This window comes from Cervus elaphus, chromosome 10 (genome assembly GCF_910594005.1).
Source record: "Cervus elaphus chromosome 10, mCerEla1.1, whole genome shotgun sequence".
Lineage (NCBI taxonomy): Eukaryota > Metazoa > Chordata > Mammalia > Artiodactyla > Cervidae > Cervus > Cervus elaphus.
The window spans coordinates 41296556-41305449 of record NC_057824.1 but is presented as its reverse complement, the minus strand read 5'-3'; the positions used below and the strand labels follow the sequence as shown (position 1 = coordinate 41305449).

Sequence of the window (8894 nt, the reverse complement as noted above, 5' to 3'; positions counted from 1 at the left end):
CACTTGTGACATGAAACAGGCCCAGGTGGCTTAACCCGGGTCACCCCACCCCCACCGCTGGTCCCACCACAGGCCTCCTGGGTGACATCCTCCCGCCCAGGGTTTCACACTCTCCTTCAGTCCTGCACACCCCTCAGCCCAGGCAAGTGCAAGCTGGGAGCCTGCTTGCTGGAGTGTATGCTGGGGTTGTCACACTTGCTTGCAGGGGACCCACAAGCGGGACACACCATGCCTGTGAGTCTACGGCTCAGTGGGATTGTTCAGTTGTGACTTTCTGGGTAGAGACACTCAGGGGACAAGCTGAGGTGTCTGGGGGAGCCCTTCTGAGGGTCTAGAATTTGGATAATGCTGGCAAGGGAGTGAGTGGAGCAGAAGTGAGACCAGCCAGCCAGGGAGGGGCCAGGCTGGTCACCAGGTCTCCAGATGGGCCTGGGCAGCCTCAGGTGGGGTGCCTACACTGACCCCCAGTGATTTTCTTTCCCCTTCCTCCATCAGCAGTTTGGTTTCTTCAAACGTCAGCGCAAGGAAATAATGAAGGGAGCAAACGGACAGACTGTCCTAGAAAATGGAACAGGAGACCCCCAAGTTGTTCAATAAGATACTACCTCCTGTTGTCCTTTGGATCTGCGCTGAGAGGTTCCCTGGCCTTCTTACTCTCACCCCAGTCAGGCCTGATGGGGAAGAAGCATTCCAAGCGAGGGGAGCTGGGATCAACCGCTTTCTGCCTTTGGGAGGATGCAGTGTGTTTGCACAAATCACCTTGCCAGGGAGGGGGCATTGGTCTTATCAAGGCTCCAACTGGAAATCCCAGGACAGGATCCCTGTTGTGCCCTCTGAGGACCTGACTTGGAATTTCTACCTAGAAATCCATGGGCAAGAGCCTCAGGTTCCAGTCTCCGTTTGTCTGCTAACCACTGATGACCTCTCTAAAATACAGTTCCGAGCCAGGCGCTCATCTTCATCCATCTTTGGTGGCTCCCCATCACTTGAAGTGTAACTTCTGAACTCGCCAACTTGATGTTAGGAATCCAATTCCCTTTCTAAACGTCTGGCTTTGGAGCACACAGCATAAGCTCATCTTGCCTCTCCGTCACCTTCATTTCTACAGATGAAATGAAGCGGTTCAGCTGAGAATCTGAGTCCAGATTTCCGGAATTGAGTTGGGAATGAAATGTCTGCATGTTGGAACTCGTGAACACGGACTGGTCAGTGTTGGAGGGTTGAGTGCCCCTGCCCCCAAGAAGGGGCATGGCCTTGATGCCACTTGGGCTCAGATAGCTCCAGAGTCTCCCGGAGATTAAAAGAGGCTCAAGATTGGCCAGCCTGCAGTACCTTCTAAACTCAGCCCTTCATTCTGACCTCAGACTCCACGCTGGGAACTGCTGGCAGTTTAGTCTTTAGTTCCCCATTTGTTTGGAATCTGTTTGCAGTCCGCATTCTTTGAAGACTGCTGGTTCAACCCTTTCCCCAGTCCCTAGCTTTTTTTTTTTTAAAGAATGCCTGTTTAAAAAAAAAAAAAAAAGGCTGTACTGGGTCTTCTAGTTGCAGCAAGGAGGCTTAGTGGCCCCTTGGGAGGTAGGATCTTAGTTCCCTGATCAGGGATTGAACCCGTGTTCCCTGCATTGGAAGGTAGATTCTTAACCACTGGACCACCAGGAAAGTCCCCTCCACCAGTCCCTAGTCTTTTGACTACTGGTGGTGTCCACAGTTCTAGGTCCTCACTTACTGTCGGTTTCTGTTAGTGAGCACAAGAGATAAAGACTGCCGGGAATCTCAGAAGCCAAAAAGTTGCAAAAAAATGGTGGGAACGGATCAAGCAGTTTCCTGCCGCCTAACTCAAAGATCCCAGTGTCACATATGGCAGGATAAGTTGGTCACGGAACGAGTTAGGTTGACAGTAGTTCACCTGCCAAAACGTCCAGAAAATTTTTATGCAGTGAGGCAAACTGTTCATTACTGCGTGATCTCCAACCAAGTGACATATCCTTTTAGGTACTGGTGTGGCTCTGAGATACCCAAAGACTTAGCTAATAAATAAATAAACTTGAGAGAGAGATGCATAGACTCAGCTATGGCCCGATACAGACTCAGCTGTGACCCGATAGCTTGAAGGACTGCTTGGACTTTGGCTTGACCTTCCTGGCCTCGAGAGTTTTTTAAAGTCCATTTGAGGTTCCTTATAAAAAGTTCCAGCAAAGCAGTCTTAAACTTACATGATCAATGACTACTGTTTTTTACTTATTCATTTTTGGCTGTGTTGGGTCTTCGTCGCTGCACCCGGGCTTTCTCTAGTTGTGGTACTCGGGCTTCTCACTGTGATGGCTTCTCTTATTATGGAGCACAAGCTCTAGGGCATGTAGGCTCTGTAGTGGTGGCTCCCAGGATCTAGAGCACAGGCTCAGTAGTTGTGGCGGGATCGAATCCGCATCTCCTGTATTGGCAGGCAGATTCTTTACCACAGAGCCACTTGGGAAGCCCATGGACGCCAAATGAACACCCCAAATGAAGCAGCTGATATATATGAATGTAAACCATGTGAGGTGGGCTTTGTGATGACTGAGATATTTACCTGATGAACAGGCCCATTACCCAAGTCATGGTAAATGCTGTGGTTAGAAGAGACCCTTTCACACGGGCACCCCATATAATGCAATTGTTGCAAAACCAAAATACAGTGCAGGAAGCTTTATTGAATTTCCTGTCCCAGCTTTCCTTCATAGGTCTTACAGATGCAACCAAGTAAAGGGCTCAGGTACCCACGGCGCAGAAAGTCAAGCTGTGACAACAGGTGTTTGCAGCAAGGTAAGGATTTATTGCAGGGCACCAAGCGAGGGAATGGCAGACAAGCCTCAGATCCATTCCAACCTGGTCTTTGAATTAAAGGGTTTGGTTTTGTTGTTGTTGTTTTTTTTTTTCCCTAAGGTGACGAACAAAGAAGCTGGGATTAATCATTTCTTCTGACATTTCTGTTTAAAAAAATAATTTTAAAAATGTATTTATTTTTGGCTGTGCTGGGTCTTGGCTGCTGCACGGTCACTTTCTCTAGTTGTGTGTGAAGCCTTCGAATTTTGGTGGATTCTCTTGTTGTGGAGCAGGTGCTCTAGAGCGTGCGGGTTTCAAGAATTGAGGCACACGGGCTCCGTAGTTTCAGCTCTCAGGCTCTAGAGCACAGGCTCAGTAGCTGTGGAGCCCTGGCCTGATTGCCCCTTGGCATGTGGGATCTTCCCAGACCAGGGATCGAACCCGTGTCTCCTGCACTGGTGGGTTTCTTACCACTGAGCCCTTGTGGCATTTCTTAATCATAGTTTTGGAAGTTGGGATGTCTCTGGTGTAGGATTCTCTGGTCAGGAGGTCCATATGACTCGGGAGTCTGTTAGCTTATCTTGCCCTGGAGAAGCAACCTGAGTTTGTACATTGATGATTTTATCTATAATAACAATTTAAGTACATTAACAATGTTATCGGCAGAAGCCAAATTTTAGTCATGTGACTCTGGCTGATTCGTGTTCGGTTAGCACAGAATTGAGGTTCTCTCTCTTTAGTCACTAAATCCTAGAGGGCACGAAATGGGAAATAAAGTTTTGCATTAAGAGATTAATCAGTAAGGGAATTTGGAAGACTCAGTTTCACAGATGGTAATAAAAATATTAAATTAATTAACAAGAGAATAAGAAGAGGCTGAGGAGAGATTCAAGGGACTTCCCAACAGAGTGAAAAAATTTAAGCAGTTATTAAGAATTAAGGTGAATAAGCAAATATTGATAGGAAACAAATGAAGAGGAAACAGAAAGGGGAGAGTCATGAGACTCGTCCCAGCAGAAGGAAATCCTAAGATGATTTTGGAGAAGTTGATAAAGTTGGCAACCATCTGGCCTAGAAACATTAAGCATAAATTTTTCAATCTGTATTAAATATGGAAGGTCTTATCTACATGGATTTGATTACAGAAACTAACAAAGTATTCTCTAAATAATGAAAAAAGAGAAAAGAGGGAAAAAGGAAAAAGTCAGATTGCAGAAATGATGATGAGAAGCCTGACCAGTCATTGCTTGGTACAGTGGTTAGATGGGTTTATCAATTTAAAGATTGACAAAAGGGCCTTGCTTCAATCCCTCACCAATGACCAAAAGCCTTTGGCACAAGAGTGGGCCAAGTGGTCAGAGGGTGGAGAAGGTTCCAGGACTCCTTGAGACGGAAACCACATCAATTGGTGAAGCCCCTACACAGGCAGCAATTAGATGATGAGAATGTAAACTTGTAATGATTGATAGGATTATGAAAGTTGGAATGCTGAAACAGGCTTTACATAAAGAAGTTGTGTCTCCCTCTATGGGACTGGATATTACCTTTGGCAGTAGAACACTTCTCCTATCTAGAATTGTGGATGAAGTCCTAATGGAGGCTGCAGTTAGGAGAGCAAATGCTGTTGGGAAAATAGTGCCGATAAATATATAACACACAGGGGTACCACAAACCTTCAATTTGCTAAAAAACAAACAAACAAACAAACAAAAAACCTTTCAATATTTGCAATGCACAGTGAAGTACAATTTTTTAAAAAAGGAATGTAAGGTAAAAGTTTGTAGGAGAACTGGTGGGTTTGAAGTCTTTATAGTGATTACTTTTTTTTTTTAATTTTTGGCTGTGATGGGTCTTAGTTCCTGCTCCCCGCCTTTTTCTAGTTGCAGTGAGGGGTGGCCACTCTCTAGTTGCAGCTCACAGGCTCTAGAGCATGGGCTCCGTAGTTGTGACACATGGACTTAGTTGCTCCATAGCATGTGGGATCCTCCCAGAGCAGGGATCAAACCCATGTTCCCGGCCTTAGCAGGTGGATTCTTAACCACTGGGCCACCAGGGAAGTCTTGTTTAAAAAAAAAACCAAAAGTATGTATTTGGCTGTATCAGGTCTTAGTTGCAACAAACGAGATCTTTATTGCAGTGTGCAGGCTTCTCTGGTTGTGGCATATGGCCTCCAGAGTGTACAGGCTCTGTAGTTTCGGCTTGCAGGTTTAGTTGACCCACATGTAGGATCTTAGTTCCTCTACCTGGGATTGAACTAGCATCCCCCAAATTGGAAGGTGGATCCTTAACCACTGGACCTCCAGGGTTGTATTCCCATGTTGAATCTCATAGGAATATTTCCCCAACTAGTATTGTGTAAAATAGAAGACATATAAATCTTCCCTTCAAGTAATGCTAATTGGACATGCTAAACGGAAACCAGGAAGATTCCCTGAGCCCACACATTGTACAATAGAAGCCAGGGTGTTGGTGGGGGCAGATTCTCCCTATGATAGCCCTGTGTGAGATAACCCTACATGGAACCTAGCTGGGGCTTATGGAAAAACCCTATGAGCAATGCCTACTGGGACTTAGGCCTAGAGAGTTAAAATAATCTAACGAACACGGCCATGCCCAGGATAGCTTCCTCTGTTCAGTTCAGTCGCTCAGTCGTGTCTGACTCTCTGTGACCCCATGCACTGCAGCACGCCAGGCTTCCCTGTCCATCACCAACTCCCAGAGCTTGCTCAAACTCATGTTTGAGTGGACCATGTCCACTGAGCCAGTGATACCACCCAACCATCTCGTCCTCTGTCGTTCCTTCTCCTCCCACCTTCAATCTTTCCCAGCATCAGGGTCTTTTCCAGTGAGTCAGTTCTTCACATCAGGTGACCAAAGTATTATAGCTTCAGTCCTTCCAATGAATATTCAGGACCGGTGTCCTTTAGGATGGACTGGTTTGATCTCCTCGCAGTACAAGGGACTCTCAAGAGTCTTCTCTAACACCACAGTTCAAAAGCATCAATTCTTCAGCACTCAGCTTTTTTTATGTCCAACTCTCACATCCATACATGACTACTGGAAAAACCATAGCTTTGACTGTATAGACCTTTGTTGGCAAAGTAATGTCTCTGCTTTTTAATATGCTGTCTAGGTTGGTTATAGCTTTTCATCCAAGGAGCAAGCATCTTTTAATTTCATGGCTTCAGTCACTATCTGCAGTGATTTTGGAGCCTAAGAATATAAAGTCTGTCACTGTTTCCACTGTTTCCCCATCTATTTGCCATGAAGTGATGGGACCGGATGCCATGATCTTAGTTTTTAGAATGTTGAGTTTTAAGCCAGCTTTTTCCCTTTTCTCTTTCACTTTCATCAAGAGGCTCTTTACTTCCTCTCTGCTTTCTGCCATAAGGGTGGTGTCTCTACATATCTGTGGTTATTGATATTTTTTCTGGAAATCTTGATTCCAGCTTGTGCTTCATCCAGCCTGACATTTCACATGATGTACTCTGCATATAAGTTAAATAAGCAGGGTGAAAATATACAGCCTTGATGTACTCCTTTCCCAATTTAGAATAGCTTCATAGTAAAATGGATATTGCTTATCTAGGGTCTCAGTTTGGGGGAGAATGTAAAGAAGAAATAAATTCACCAGCAGGGAGACTTTCCCACACCCCCACTGCTCCAGGATTGACTCTGGAACCGTGTGAGGAGCTGATGGATTCTACTGTCTCTTGGTCAGTGCCCCATACACAGCTCTCCACTGACAGACAAAGAGCACTTTGGTTTGTGGATGGCCGTTCCAAGATAAATGGACAAGATTCTTGTTGGAAGGCTACCGGTCTGATTGAAGAAGGTAAGAGAACAGCCTGGTATGTTGAATTGCATGCTGTTTTCCAGGCAGTGATGGAGGAGTTGACCCATGTTAAAAAGTCCCTATGTTTGGGTTTTTGTTTTGTTTTCTTAAATATTTATCTATTTGTTTATTTGGCTATGCCAGGTCTTCGTTGTGGCATATGAGATCTAGTTCCCTGACCAGGGATTGAACCCAGGTCCCCTGCACTGGGAGCACAGAGTCTCAGTCACTAGACCATCGTTTGGGTTTTTAATGCCTCATAGGCAGTGGTCAATGGCCTGCCCGTTTGGTCGGGTGATAGATTAAAGGAAACCTGGCCTGTTAAGGGGATGCTCATAAGGGGTGTGATCCTATGAAAATTGGAGGAATGCATTAAATCAGGATATGTCTATGCCCTGGAAGAACTACTTTCCAAGTTTGGAAAGTGACTGTAATTGACAAGCAGATATCCCCATGTGATCTCTTGAGATGGCCATTGGGTCCAGAAATGAGGGGACGTGAGGGCGCTGTATCAATGCAGAGATGGGCTGAATCTAGACCTGTTTTTGTAGCTGTTCAGTAACAAAAATTCAAACAAGTAAATTCTAAAGATCTAAATGACTTTATAAAATGATTCTTTCCCCTTCTAAGGCCTCACCAAAATGGCCAAAATGAAGTTCAATCCCTTCGTGACTTCTTACAGAAGTAAGAACTGAAAAAGGCATTTCAGTGCACCTTCCCACATTCTCAGGGAGATGATGTCTTCTCTTTCTAAGAGCTGAGACAGAAGTACAACGTTCGATCCATACCCATCTGAAAGGATGATGAAGTTCAGGCTACATAAGGGCACAACAAAGGGCAGCAAATTGGCAAAGTAGTCCAGGCTTACAGGAAGAAATACATCATCTACCCTGAACAAGTGCAGTGGGAGAAGGCTAATGGCAGGACTGTCCATGCGGGCATTCAGCCCAGCAAGGCAGTTATCACCAGTCTAAAACTGGCAAAGACCGCACAAAGATCCTTGAACATAAAGCCAAATCTTGTCAAGTAGCAAAGGAAAAGCGTAAATATAAGGAAGAAACAATTGAGAAGATGCAGGAATAAAGTCATCTTGTCTATAGCTTTCATTAAAAACTGTTAAAATGGGAAAAAAATTCATGAATCAGTCAGCATCTCATCTAGCAATAGAAAGGAGCTTCTTCGTCAAGCTGCAGATAAGAAAAGGTTTCAAAATCAGAGCGGGAACAGAAAAAAGGAAATTATCGTAAAAGAAAGACTTGTTTTAGGCAAGGTCATCCTTCTAAGGGGAAACAGAAGGAGTTTATCAGCAGATTTATTCCTAACGCTGATTAGGAAATTCTCGTTTGGCTGGTTAAAGGTTGAATTCCTGGGGAAGATTGAAACTGTAATTAGTTATGTTTTAAGTCTTGATTTGCTGATGTGGGAACATAACAAAGATGACTCATTTGGGGACTCCTTTGTATCATACCTTCTAAGGCATAAAATGTCAAAAAGATTGTTCTGTCTGCCAGCAAGAGGGACAGAGACCGCAGATAGTGTTGTGACAGCTTCCCTGGTGGGAAGGTGCTAAACATAGCTGGTAAATCAGATGGATGCTGGTAACCCTGGGGGCAGCAGATGTGTCCTGACAAGAATAGATTGATTCTGGATTGGGCTTTGCTAACTCGGTGGTAGATGAAAATGCTTACAGCATTATGAAAGAACTGGAAGAGAAAATATTGCATCAATATGGATGGCTAATTGTCATTTCCCCAGACCAAGGAACTCCTATGATGTCCAACAATGAGCGGAGAGATGCCCACCTTGGAGTGCTAGTTTGACAGAGAATTGGAGCTGGCAATTAAAACATTGGTTATCAGAACTTTCCTGGTGGACCAGTGGTTAAAACTTCGCCTTCCAATGCAGGGGGCATGGGTTTAATCCCTGGTCAGGGAGCTGAGATCCCACATGTCTTGCAACCAGAAAACCAAAATATAAAACAGAAGTAATATTGTAACAAATTCAATAAAGACTTTTAAAATGGCCCGCATCCAAAAAAAATCTTTAAAAAAAAGTTGGTTGTCTAAAAACACCTGATCTCATCACTTCATGGCACATAGAAGGGGAAAAGTGGATGCAGTGACAGATTTTTCTCTTCTTGGGCTCCAAATTCATTGTGGACAATGATTGCAGCCATGAAATTAAAAGACACCTGCTCCTTGGGAGAAAAGCTATGACAAACCTAAACAGTATTAAAAAGCAGAGACATCACTTTGCC

At 44.5% G+C, this 8894-nt stretch overlaps 1 pseudogene; it reads left to right on the top strand.

Annotated features, from left to right (window-relative positions):
- Nucleotides 1-786: 786 nt before the first annotated feature.
- On the top strand, nucleotides 787-8628 carry LOC122701652 (annotated as a pseudogene).
- The last annotated feature ends 266 nt before the right edge of the window (nucleotides 8629-8894 follow it).